Raw genomic sequence first — 13,884 nt, 5'->3', positions numbered from 1 at the left:
GGCTCAGATCATGATCTCACGGTTTCTTGAGTTCAAACCTTGCGTAGGGCTCTGCGCTGGCAGTGTGAAGCCTGCTTGGGATTCTCTCTCTCTCCCTCCCTCTCTGCCCTTCCACTACTTGTGCCATCTCTCTCAAAATAAATAAACTTAAAAAAATAAGAATTAGGTAATGGATTTTGCAGATTTTTATTTTTTCCTGGAGTAATTGCTTTTTTTTTTTTTTTTTGATCGAAGTAAAATGCTTTCTTTACTGTAACAATTATTTTATCATGGTATTGGATTACCAAATTTGTTCAGAATGCTTTTAGCTCTCATCGTGGGATTCTTAAAGTATATGCTTGCCTTGGGGCGCCTGGGTGGCGCAGTCGGTTAAGCGTCCGACTTCAGCCAGGTCACGATCTCGCGGTCCTGAGTTCGAGCCCCGCGTCGGGCTCTGGGCTGATGGCTCAGAGCCTGGAGCCTGTTTCTGATTCTGTGTCTCCCTCTCTCTCTGCCCCTCCCCTGTTCATGCTCTGTCTCTCTCTGTCCCAAAAATAAGTAAACGTTGAAAAAAAAAAAAAAGTATATGCTTGCCTTTATTTATTTTTCTTTGACAGAAGAAAAATATCTTCACTCTAACCCTGAGATCATCTTAAGTTTTTAAATCAACTTTATCAAATTTGGACAAAGTGGTTTTTAGCTATCATCCTAGGATATGTTTTCCTTGCATTCCTGTATTTGATTTTGTTTTACATCTTTTTTTTTTTAATTTAGTGTTTTTGCTTGCTGAAATCTGTAAGTACTTCCCCCCACATATGCACCTCCTGCCACCCCTCATATCTCCCACACCCCCCCACCACACTCACCAACCCCGCACACAAGAAGGGTGCTTGAGAGAGAAAGCTTTGAGTCCTTGCATGTCTGACAAGGCCTTCATTTTCCCTGTACTTCATTTTGATTTGGATCTACAGTGCCAGGTTCTAACTCACTTTCCTCGAGAACGTTGAAGGCATTTCTCTATTACCTTCTTTTTTTTTTATAATTTAATATTTATTTATTTATTTATTTAGTAAGTTTATCTTTGACAGAACATGAGTGAAGGAGGTGTGGAGAGAGAGGGAGACAGAGGATCCAAAGTGGGCTCTGCGCTGACCGCGAGCCCAATGGGCTCAAATCCATGAACCATGAGATCATGACCTGAACTGAAGTCAGATGCTCAACCAACTGAGCCACCCAGGCGCCCCATTTTTAAGTAATTTTTACGCCTAACATGGGACTCAAACTCATGATCCCAGGATCAAGAGTCACATGCTCTACTGACTGAGCCAGCCAGGCACCCCCTTCTCTGTTACCTTCTTACATCCAGTTTTGCAGTAGTCCAGGCAAGAAAGATGGTAGTTTCAGATCAGGGAAGTCAAACATTAGAGGTGGTGAGAACTGGTTGTATTCAGGATATGTTTTGTAAGTAGGAGCCCAAAGAATTTGCCAGTGGACTGTGAGAGAGTCTGTGAGTGAGTGAGTAAGGCCTGAGCAGCTGAAGGATGTAGTTACCATCAAATGAGATTGTGGTGACTCCACTGTATTTTTTAAATGAGCTTCTTGTAGTGGAAGTTGCTATTATTAATGTAGTGTTTATAATGTCCGGTTTAACTGTAAGTACTAATGCTTTGGTACCTGGTAATGATGCTCATAGAGTCACTTTTAGGGACTTGGAAAGTGATAACGTTGTATTATGTTTAATAATAACAAGTTTTAATTTGAATCTTACAGACCTGAGGACTTTGGTATGAAGAGGAATGCTCTTTTGCTCTTTTCTCAGCCCAGTGCTCACTTACGTTTGATAAGTATTGAAGTACCAGAAATCAGAGTTCTTGGTTGCTTTCTGACTCAGCTAAAAACTGACTGGCTAATTGAGGCAGAAATGGGACTAATTTAAAAAAGTTTCAGAGGGAAGACTTTTAGGATGCTAAAAATGTTTTATAATTGGATCTAGGTGGAGACTTCACAGGTGTTTACATATCAAGTTCCATACTTAAGATTTTTGCCCTTTATATGAGTCATACCTCAATATTTTTTTAATGAGGAATCTGGAGGAATAGACTTGGAAAATAAGCAGAGCTAAGAGAGGCTAGGTGATCAGAATGACAGCAACCAGGGCTATGACTGATTAGGGTGCTGCTGTTCTCACCACTGGCACCAAACACAATCCCGTGCACACCACTGGAATTAGTTTTGGGTTTTTTTTTTTTAACTGTTAAAAAATGTTTGTTTGTTTTTGAGAGAGAGAGAAGACCGAGTGGGGGAGGAGCAGAGAGCGAGGGAGACAGAATCCGAAGCAGGCTCCAGGCTCTGAGCTGTCAACACAGAGCCCAATGAGGGGCCCGATCTCGCAAACCCTGAGAACATTATCTGAGCCAAAGTCCGATGCTTAACCAACTGAGCCACACAGGTGCCCCTGGAATTAGTTATAGTGCATCGTTCCTGATTCAAAGTCCCTGACAGAAGCATCAGACTGTGCCCCAGCTTCCAGGTGTCAGGGAGGGGGCAACTAGCTAGCATCCTTTCCCTGGAACTTACACAACAGTAAATTCTATGAATTTAAGAAGGGGCTTCAGATGCCAGGCCGCCTGACAGTGACAAATATCACACTTTCCTGTCTTCATCTTACCCTATTGCCCCCAAACTGGAGTCTTTCACTCCCCTTACCCAACCCATCAACAGTTCTATGATATATCCTGAAACTGTGCACTTACTTGTGTCACTACTACACCCTAGACCCAAGCCACCATCATCTCTCAATCTCTTACTGCTTGTTTCTTCTCTTTGCTATCACTCTTCTCTCTCCACACTCACAATCCATCCTGTCCACAGAAGCCAAAGTCATCTTTAAAAAAAAAGATAAACTGCTATATAATTTCTTCAGCCTCTTCTCTTCAGCCTGAATTTCTTCAGTTCTCTTCTCTAGCAACACTGAGGACTTGATTGCTGCCTTAGGATCTTTGCACTTGCCATTTTCTCTTTGTGGAGTGCTCCTCATCCATATTTGACTTGAGTGGTTATTTTTTTGTCATTTCACTTGTCTGCTCAAATGCCACTTCAGAGGCTGCCTCTGAAAACCCAATCAGTAGCCTGCCTTGAAAACTGGGGGAGGTGGGGCGCCTGGGTGGCGCAGTCCGTTAAGCGTCCGACTTCAGCCAGGTCACGATCTCGCGGTCCGTGAGTTCGAGCCCCGCGTCAGGCTCTGGGCTGATGGCTCAGAGCCTGGAGCCTGTTTCCGATTCTGTGTCTCCCTCTCTCTCTGCCCCTCCCCCGTTCATGCTCTGTCTCTCTCTGTCCCAAAAAATAAAAAAATAAAAAAAAAAAAAAAAAAAAAAACGTTGAAAAAAAAAGAAAAAAAAAAGAAAACTGGGGGAGGAAAAAGGTAGAGATTTATCGCTTGGAACAAGTACCAAATAGTTATGGTACTATTTGATTAAACGATGGACAGTTATAACTTTAGAAAATGTTTACCTTTAAACCAAATTTAGGAAGAAAAACTAAAAAAAAAGCATATCTGCACCCTTACATATCTAGTTCACTGCCATCTGCCTAAGATTTATAACAGAAGATGTTCAGTTAATTATTAATAAATGAATGAATACAAAAGGATTCTCAGGGAATGGTTGCCCGTTTGTCAGGAAAAGATTAAGGGCCATGAGATGCAATGTGTATGTAATTATTCAAGTATTTACTGCTGAGTAGTAATTATTTGTGGTTAAGAAAGTTATCTTTTTTTTTTTATGACTGTGTTTCTTGTGAAAAGGGGAACAGCCTTGGGAAAATTAGTAACTTAAAAATTTAGTGGGTTGGTAAATCTTAGGCAATAGTTTTTTGTTTTTTTTTTTTTTGCTGCAGAATTGCAATGTTTCAATAGAAACAATTATTTAAATATTATGTATATGAAAAAAGTGTTTCTCACCATAAGGAAGGTTGGTTTCTGAGAGAGCTTTTGTTAAAATGGGTCATTTATTTGTTTACAGAAATCATGAGCAAAAAAACATCCTGATTCATTTTAGTGTGCACTTTTTGCTAGAACTGCAAAAACCTATTTTCCATTTTAGTAAAAGAAAATATTTTCATAAAGTTGAATGAACCCTATAAGTAAGACTCTTATTAGAAAGAGTCTGCTATTAGAATAGCAGAGACAATTTGGGGGGACAGACACTACATTTAATGTTTTTTATCTTTCTCAATGTCAGGTGTTTGTTTTAAGCAAGTGAGAAAAATTCCTACATACTTCCCCTGGATGGGGTTAACTTAATCCTTATCTGTTTGATAAGGCCACTGGCATGCTTTTAAGTCATTTGAGTTAATCTGGGTTTTTTGTTGTTGTTTTGCTTAACGGAGGTATTTATGAAGTGAAAACTTGGTGTTGGCCTCAACATTCTACATACTTATTTGACTGGAAACTCCTCTACGGAGAGTTTAAAATTCCAACTTCAGAAAAATACAATGACCATTAAATTCAGAAAAGGGAAAGTGCCTCACATTCAAGACATTTTTGTGAAAGTTAGGAGAGACCGCAAGCCTGCAGCTCACTTTTTCTCATAGCTGCAGATACTGAACAGTGACCCCTTGTTCTTGACCTTTGTTCAAGAAAAGGGCTGCAGGTTGCCAACATTTGCAGTCTCTTTTTGACTAACTTTCCCCTGCCCTGTAGCCATTGTAATGCTCACGTTTTAACCTAAGGGCAAATTTGAATTATTAGGTAAGTGACAACAGCTCGTCTAAACTGGTAGATAAGAAATGTCAAAGCATAAGGTGCCATCTGTCCCAGGTTATGAACCTATGTTTGATCTGTACTCAGTGTCAAAACTCACCTGTAAAGTCAACCAAACTATAAAGGAAGGCATGTTAGTATCTTTTTCCATTGACATCATTCGTTACGAACGTTTTCAAATATAAAGAAAAGTTGAAAATTATGCAGTGAATGCCCATATATCTACCAGCTAGATTCTATAATTGTAAGCCTTTTGTTATATTAGTTTGATCATATATCCATCTATCCACCATTATCTGTCTTAATTTTTGATACATTTTAAAGTAAGTCACAGACTTCAGTTTACTTCACTGTAAGTGTCATTTTGGAAGCCAAAAAAAAAAAAAAAAAAAAAAAGGAGATGAACTTGTGTGATTATAATTAACTCCTAAAAGAGTCACAAAATATGTGAATTTACCACAAAACCTAGATTTCATCATGGTTAGAGAGATCTAACATGGCTATTAATAGCCTCTAAATTAATGTATATTTTGGGTATCTTTTGATCTTTTCCATATGACTTTTAGCTATCCCAGACTACTATCATTCACAGACAACCTTCAGAATTTCTATCATATTCAAGTACCATGTATAATATTTTCTTATTCTCTCTAAAAAATTTTATTTTCAGTTAAATTTATTTTTAGAGTACAACTTCATATTGCTACCATAAATGGAAAACCAGTATGATTTGTCATAAACAAGTTGGCTATATTTTTTTTCTATACACAAAAGTAAGTTCATATTGTATACTTTGGCTTGCATACTAAGGGAAATACCAAGTTATAGCCCCCATCCTTCCCCCTTTCCTTTCACAAATATTGGGGCACAAGAAAAGTCAAATCTGCATTGGAGGTTAGACACACAGATGATATTAGGCTGTTCTCTTTTTAAGGGACAAAAACACTACATCTAGACTTGCCTAAGTCTCATCTTGAGCTGACAATGGCGAGAGAGAGCAGGGTGAGGAAGGGCCTGTCTGAAGCCCATCTGAGATTGTGTCCCAAGTGGAACACATTCCTCATGAGCCCTGTGTTTGTCAACCCCAGCTGCTCTGCAGACCCCACACTGGCAGAACAGAGCCAAAGCCTAATCCTTGCAGCTTGAGGTTTGGGAACCTATCAGAGCCATGGCTCTGACCATATTTTCTTTTTCATTTTGTTTCCTCTTATTGTTTTAACCCTCTCCTACCAACCTATCTTCCCCAAACCCCCTCTATGTTAACATATGTGTGGTAGGAGACCAACAACACCTATTTTTCCTTCCTGAAATTAGAACCAAGACCTAGGAGCCAGACATATGGAGATCAAAATACCAGATTTACCATGGATGAAGGTAAGCTCTAGAATATAACTTGGGTCTGTGACCAATTAGGCTTCTTCCTACATTACCTGTGATCCGATCATTCCCACCCAATCACTGTAGAGTTAGTTAAAAACAAGCCTCTCCTGGCAGGGGTACAACTTTTCAGTGCTAAAAAACAAAAAACAATTCAAAAATGTACATATTACAGACAGGCTGGCCCTGTGGGTAAGAGAACACAGAAGGCTCCCAGGCAAGCAAGCTCAAGTCCTGCTCAGTTTACCAGTCAGATGAGTCAATCTTTGTGACTTGGAGAACAGTTAAGTGAGGGAGGCAGAGAAAAGCTGGAAGCGATCCTCCCATGCTCCTTCCTCTTGAGAAATGAAGTCACCTCCCTTTTACGGAAACAGGAGAGGTACAGGATGTTATTCCCTAACAATTACCTTCTATTGCTTCCTCCTATAGTGACCAAATGTCACAGGATGAACTTTGGGACCCTTTGTCAAACGGAACAGGAAATAGAAGTGTGTATTGGCAGCCAAAACCAACATGCAAGGATTTTCCAGGTAATTGCTAAGCAATGGCTGCCATTGGGCATCCTGGTCAACGGGCAAAGTGGCCAAAATTGGGCATATTCTTGCTTCTCTTGATATAATTTTTTCCTCCTCAATCTGCTGTGGACATGTGCCAGCTCTGGTGACTTGAGCCTCAGGTACCACGACCAGTCTTGCCTTTTCCCACTGTGCCCAGTAGCCGAATCTGCCCCCTCCTCTGCCTATAAGTAAAACTTACCTTCCATTTGGTTCGGTATAAATACGCAGTCTTATCATCTGATTAAGACACTAGGGTGTCGGGGTGCCTGGGTGGCTCAGTTGGTTAAGCCCTGACTCACACGGTTCAAGGGATTAAGCCCCACTTTAGGCTCCATGCTGATGGCGCAGAGCCTGCTTGGGATTCTCTCTCTCCCTCTCTCTCTGCCCCTCCCCTGCTCATGCTCTCTCTCTCTCTCAAAATAAATAAATAAATAAATAAATAAATAAATAAATAAATAAATAACATAAAAGCATTAATGATGGTAGGGTTTATTTATACTTTATTTTAAAATAGGAGTTTATTAAATGTAAAGAGTATGCATATGAAAATATTAGAGAAACTCTTTTGGTTTCTCTCTGTTTCTTCTGTTAACTCTCAGCTCCCTGGATGCTGCTGCTACAGTTGCATGTCATGTTTGCTTCCAAAAGACTGCCAGGTTTTTTATTAACCATCTCAGTTGCCCTCATCTGCTTAAATCCTCAGTCACCATGGAATATCAATTAAGCCATTATCAGCTATATCCATAGTGCAATTACACAGGGCCTGAGTCACAATGGGGTTGAACTCTAGTAAATCACCTAGTGGAAACTTTATAAAAGTCAGAGTAAGTCAGAATTGCGTGTGTAAATTAACATAAATATACATACAAAGGCCAAAGCAACCTTGAAAAAAAAATGACGACTTTGGAAGACCGACACTATCTGATTTTAAGATGTCTTTTAAAGCAACAGTAATCAAGACAGTATGGTATTGGTGTCAGGATAGACAAATCTACAGAACATAGTGGAGTTCAGAAATAGACCCTACATATATGGACCACTGACGTTTTAAAAAAATTTTATTGTTGAAGTATAATTGAAATGCAGTGTTATATTAGTTTCAGCTGTACAACATATTGATTTGACAATTCTGTATATTACTCAGAACTCACCACAATAAGTGTAGTCACCATCTGTCACCAGTGTTATTTACAATATTGTTGACTATATTTCCTATGCTGTACTTTATATTGCCATGATTATATTTATTTTATAACTGAAAGTTTGTATCTCTTAATCCCCATCATCTGTTGTGCCCATCCTCACCGACCCACCTCATCTCTGGCAACCACCAGTTTGTTCTCTGTATTTGAGTCATTTATTTGTTTGTTTTGTTTGTTAGATTCCACAGATAAGTGAAATCATATGGTATCTGTATTTCTCTGATACACAACTGATTTTTTACTAAGGCAATACAGTGGAAAAAGGACAGTCTTTTCGAGAAATAGTGCTGGAATAATTGGATATTTATATGCAAACTCCCCCCAAACCAAAAAAACATTGATCCATATATAAAAATTATACCATACGTGAAAATCAATGTGAAATGGATCATAGATTTAAATGTAAAGCCTGGAAGTATAAAACTTCTAGAAGAAAACCTTGGTTATGCAAAGATTTCTTAGAGAAGTCAACAAAACATAAACTATAAAAAACCAAATTGATAAATTGAACTTCATCAAAATTAAAAATTTCTGCCCTTTGAAAGACACTATTAAGAGAATGAGAAGATAAACCACAGACCAAAAGTCAATATTTGCATGTATCTGGTAAAAGACTTGCATCCAGAATATATAAGGAACTCTGAAATCTCAATTACTAAAAAAGCAAAAACAAAACAAAAAAAAGCCCTTCAAGAATAATGAACAACATATGTGAATAAATACTTCATGAAAGAAGACATGTGGATGGAAATAAACACATGAAAATAAGCTCAACATCATTAGTCATTAGGGAAATGCTAATTAAAACTGCAATGAGATACCACTGCACACCAACTAGAATTGCTAAATTTTAAAAGAGTGATCATACTAGTGAGAATGAGGAGGAACTAGAACTTTTGTACACTGTTGGTGGAAATATAAAATAGCATACCTACTTTGGAAACATTTGGCGATATCTTAAAAAGTCGAACACATATACACCATTCTACTGGTCTGAGCCAGACATTCTACTCCTAGATACTTATCCAAGAAAAAGGAAAACATATGTTCATAAAACAACTTGCACAGAAATGATCATAGAAGATTAATTTATAGTAGCCCCAAGCTGGAAACCACGAACCCAAATGTCTACCAAACAAATTGTGGTATGTCCCTACAATGGAATACTATTTAGCAATAAAAGGTAATAGAATATTAATACACAAAACAAGAACAGATCTCAAAAGTGAAAGAATAAGACAAAAATAAGTTCATACCATATGATTCCATTTATATGAAGTTATAGAAAATGCAAACTAGGGGTGCCTGGGTGGCGCAGTCGGTTAAGCGTCCGACTTCAGCCAGGTCACGATCTCGCGGTCCATGAGTTCGAGCCCCGCGTCAGGCTCTGGGCTGATGGCTCAGAGCCTGGAGCCTGTTTCTGATTCTGTGTCTCCCTCTCTCTCTGCCCCTCCCCCGTTCATGCTCTGTCTCTCTCTGTCCCAAAAATGAATAAACGTTGAAAAAAAAAAATTAAAAAAAAAAAAAAAAGAAAATGCAAACTAATCTATAGTAATAGAAAGTTCTGATTGAACTAATATGCATGTTTGGATAATGGTTACATGGTTACATGGGTGTATACATAATTAAAAATTAAGTTAGCTGCACACTTACAATTTGTGCTCTTCACTGTTTGTAAGTAATAGTTCAATAAAAAGAAGGATAATAAAAAATAAAGAAATGCATGTTTCCTGTAGTAATTCCAACAATACAGAAGAGCATGTAGTTGAAAGCCCATTCTTCCAAGCTCCTCTTGTCTTCTCCTCGTCTCGTACTTAAATGCAATCCCACTCACCAGAGGTTTCCAAAATTCACAGTGTGATATTTATTAAAGACTTGTATCAAATTTTAAGATACATAGCACTAATTTTACTCTGTTTTATATTGTAATAATTTGAATACATAGCTTATTGTCTTACTGGATTATATGCATTAAAAGCAGAAAATACAGTATGCTTCTTTATAATTCTTTTTTTCTTTTAATTTTTTAACATTTATTTATTTTTGAGAGACAGAGTGTGAGCAGGGGAGGGGCAGAGAGAGAGGAAGATGCAGAAACTGAAGCAGGCTCCAGGCTCTGAGCTGTCAGCACAGAGTCCAACGCGGGGCTCCAACCCACAAACCATGAGATCATGACCTGAGCCAAAGTCGGATGCTCAACTGACTGGGCCACTCAGGCACCCCTGCTTCTTTATAATTCTTAAACAAAGTAGGGATAGAAATAAATGAATATCCCATTTTGAGGTAATTGCCATAGTTATGGACACATTATAGGTAACTAACATTCACTGTGTTTCAGACAATCCATAGGGAGTTTTCTATGTTCTATTTCACTTAATCCTCACGAGAACCAAAATGAGGTGGTTTTTCCAGTTACCTACTGCTGCATAACAAACCATACCAAAACTTAATGGCTTTAAATAATGACAAAATTTACTTTGCTGACATGTTCACAAACCTGAGTTTAGACAGGTCTTGGCAGGAATAGCTCATCTCTGCTCCAATCAGCAACAGCCAGGGTAGCTTGACAGCTCAGGCCTGGAATTATCTGAAGGCTTGTTCATGCCACATGTATGGTGGTTGGTGCTGGTCACTGGCTGAAATCTTACTTGGGGTTGTCAACCAGAACACCTCCATGTGCCCTGTCCATGTAGCCTGGGCTTCCTCACAACATGGTAGCTGGGTTCCTAGGGTGAGTTTCCAATGAGAGAGCCAGGCAGAAGCTGTATCTGTGTCGCCCTTTATAACCTGGGTTCAGAAGTCATTCAGTGTCATTTCTGCTGCATTCTATTCTTTGAAGAAACCGCAAAGTCACAATTTCAAGGAGAGGGGAAATAGAGGCTATCTCTTTTTTTTTTTTTTTTTTAACATTTTATTTATTTTTGAGACAGAGAGAGAGAGAGCATGAACAGGGGAGGGTCAGAAAAAGAGGGAGACACAGAATCAGAAACAGGCTCCAAGCTCTGAGCTGTCAGCACAGAGCCCGACACGGGGCTCGAACCCACGGACCGCGAGATCATGACCTGAACCGAAGTCGGACGCTCAACCGACTGAGCCACCCAGGCGCCCCGAGGCTATCTTTTGATGGGGGTATGGCAATGTGGGATGGGAAATTTCGCTGTGGCCATTTTTGAGAATTTATTTTGCCACAGCAGAAACTTGTCAAGGTTAAATTACTAAAGCTTGTAAGGGACTGAGTGCTCAGAATTGTCTCTAATTCCAAAGCTCTGATTAGGATCCAGATAGTTGCCTTACTTTGTGACTTTGAAAACTATTAGTATCACATTGTCAATTCCTGTTATAGTCTCTAAAACAAATTCTTATGAGCACTGTTCATTTCCTATAGGAGGAATACATATAAATCATTTTTTTAATGTATGTGAATATTGTTGCACTGCATTAGATGTTAATTCATTTTAGGGCATTTTGAAAATTCTTGGTAGCTTTATTTACTCATGGAACAGGAATAGCATCTTCCAGGAAGCAGAGGTGAGAGAGAGCATAGAATGTGTGGAAAACAGTGTGGACTGAAATGTCTGAAGGGGAAGTAGAGAAGCCAAACCTGTAAAAGAAGGGCTTAAAAAGCAAGCAGGGCTATGTTAACAATAAAGAACTGGCACCCTATCCTGAGGGCAAAAAGGGCCAGTTGAAACGTTTTAAGGAGGGAAATGATGGGGTCCAGATTTGATTTTTATTTATTTATTTTTTCAACGTTTATTTATTTTTTGGGGGGGACAGAGAGAGGCAGAGCATGAACGGGGGAGGGGCAGAGAGAGAGGGAGACACAGAATCGGAAACAGGCTCCAGGCTCTGAGCCATCAGCCCAGAGCCTGATGCGGGGCTCGAACTCACGGACTGCGAGATCGTGACCTGGCTGAAGTCGGAGGCTTAACCGACTGCGCCACCCAGGCGCCCCCAGATTTGATTTTTAAATGACCACTCTAGCGTTAGTGTTGACTATTTAATAAAAGCATGGGATTTGGAGTGATATGCCAATCTCAATTCACCTGCTTACTGAACAAGCTGGAATTTGCTTGGAATCTAGTGTATGGTTTATAGATAGAGGTATTTTCCAATATAAGAAAGTTGTGTTTTCTTTTGATATCTTTAGTTATGGCTGTTAAAATGTTTCTAGTGTCTTATTAGATGTGCACAGATTTAAGTCCAATTCCTGATTTCCAACTAACTGTTGTGCACATGCGTTCTAATGAGGCTGAGTATTCTCTAATCCATCTGCATTCATCATCATGGGCTCGGCTATAGAGTGGTGACAAATAAACCCTGATACATCAGTTGTTTAATACAATAAAGGTTAATTGACTGCTTGTGTAAGGTCTGAAACAGGTTGAGAAACTTTACATTATAAACATGGCGTCTGAAACACATAACAGTTGGAGGCTTTCACAAGATGAGGTAAAGCCAAGCCTGGAGGTGGCTTCTATCCATTTCTACCCGTGTTCTGTTGATTGGAAATCAGGCACAGGCTCAAATCTAACTGCCAAAGAGGATGGAAAATGTGGAGGTACACATAGATATTTCACAAGCGTTGGTAGCCTCCGTCACCTTTCTCCCTGCCCAGATTTTCTGGGACTCTCAATCAACTGAGATTAAGATTCTCATAATGAACTGATACAGAGTTTTTTGGGGTTTTTTTCTTTTGTTTTTTTGTTTTTTGTTGTTGTTTTTAAATTCTGTCTACAGTGTCTTATTTCTGAGGACAAGATCCTTCTGGATGCATAGCTTCATTACCAGAATGACTCCTACTTAGATTCTGTGTCATTGGGAGTTCATTCTGGCTTTTTGTGAGATTTAGATCCATTCAGTCCAGATACTTCATTAAAAGTGAAAAATAATTATAGATTTAACTTATTTACTAAAGCCAGAAAAAAGCAGACACTTGCTGTGTATTAGATTTGACTTGGTGCTGTTTACTTTTCTTTCCTTTTTTTTTTTTTTTTTTTTTTGAAAAAATTTTAAAAGGATAATTATTCTTTAAAAAATGGCTTCAGGGGCGCCTGGGTGGCTCAGTCGGTTAAGCGTCCGACTTCAGCTCAGGTCACGATCTCGCGGTCCATGAGTTTGAGCCCCGCGTCGGGCTCTGGGCTGATGGCTCAGAGCCTGGAGCCTGCTTCCGATTCTGTGTCTCCCTCTCTCTCTGCCCCTCCCCCGTTCATGCTCTGTCTCTCTCTGTCTCAAAAATAAATAAATGTTAAAAAAAAAAAAATTAAAAAAAAAATGGCTTCAGGGGACACGTGGGTGGCTCAGTCTGTTAAAGTCTGACTCTTGATTTTGGTTGAGGTCATAATCTCACAGTTGTGGATTAAGCCCCACATCAGACTCCATGCTGGGCAGGAAGCCTGCTTAAGATAAAATATTCACTCTCTCTCTCTCTCTCTCTCTCTCTCTCTCTCTCTCTCCCTCCCCCGCCCCCGATCCTCCCCTCTCTCAAAATAAATACATAAATAAAATTAAAAAAATATATATATGGCTTCAGGCTGGAAGAACTATTTTGAATTGACAGGGAAGAATGTGAAATCTCCTATTTTACATTTTCTTCCCTTCTCTTCTTTAAGAAAAAAGAATAAAAACAGCCCAGAATATTGCATGTACAAGTGACTTAGAGAAATCTTATCTTCTGTCCTTTTAAGTTTGGAATATTGGTATTATTGCAGGGAAACACAATCAGTTACCATACTGCATATATTTTTAATGTCATACTTGTGAATAAGAGAGCATTTGGAAGCAGTTACACTTATTTTATTTATTTTTTTTTAACCATCATTTCCCCAATAAACTTTTAAGGTTAGTTTCTTTGGTGTTTGGGATTCTACTCTGATGGTGTGCAGTTGTTTTACATGGCCTGTGACCCTCAAACAGCTCATCAGCCACGGAAGGAATGAATTCATCACACAGGATTTAATTTGCCCTTCACTAAGATATTTAATTTCCGCCCTGGGAGCCTTGCTCAGTT

General features: G+C 39.1%; 1 long non-coding RNA gene across 1 annotated transcript in view; it reads left to right on the top strand.

Moving 5' to 3' along the window:
* The first annotated feature begins 1,556 nt into the window (after window positions 1-1,556).
* Window positions 1,557-13,884, top strand: part of LOC123598153 — a 45,368-nt gene continuing 33,040 nt past the window's right edge. Inside the window, exons 1-3 of the long non-coding RNA XR_006712420.1 lie at window positions 1,557-3,129; window positions 3,394-6,112; window positions 6,545-6,645. This is a non-coding gene — a long non-coding RNA (uncharacterized LOC123598153). The remainder of the gene's footprint in view (window positions 3,130-3,393; window positions 6,113-6,544; window positions 6,646-13,884) is intronic.

Source organism: Leopardus geoffroyi, chromosome C1, assembly GCF_018350155.1.
Source record: "Leopardus geoffroyi isolate Oge1 chromosome C1, O.geoffroyi_Oge1_pat1.0, whole genome shotgun sequence".
NCBI lineage: Eukaryota > Metazoa > Chordata > Mammalia > Carnivora > Felidae > Leopardus > Leopardus geoffroyi.
Note: the sequence above shows the minus strand (reverse complement) of the source record. Positions and strands in the feature narration are given on the sequence as shown.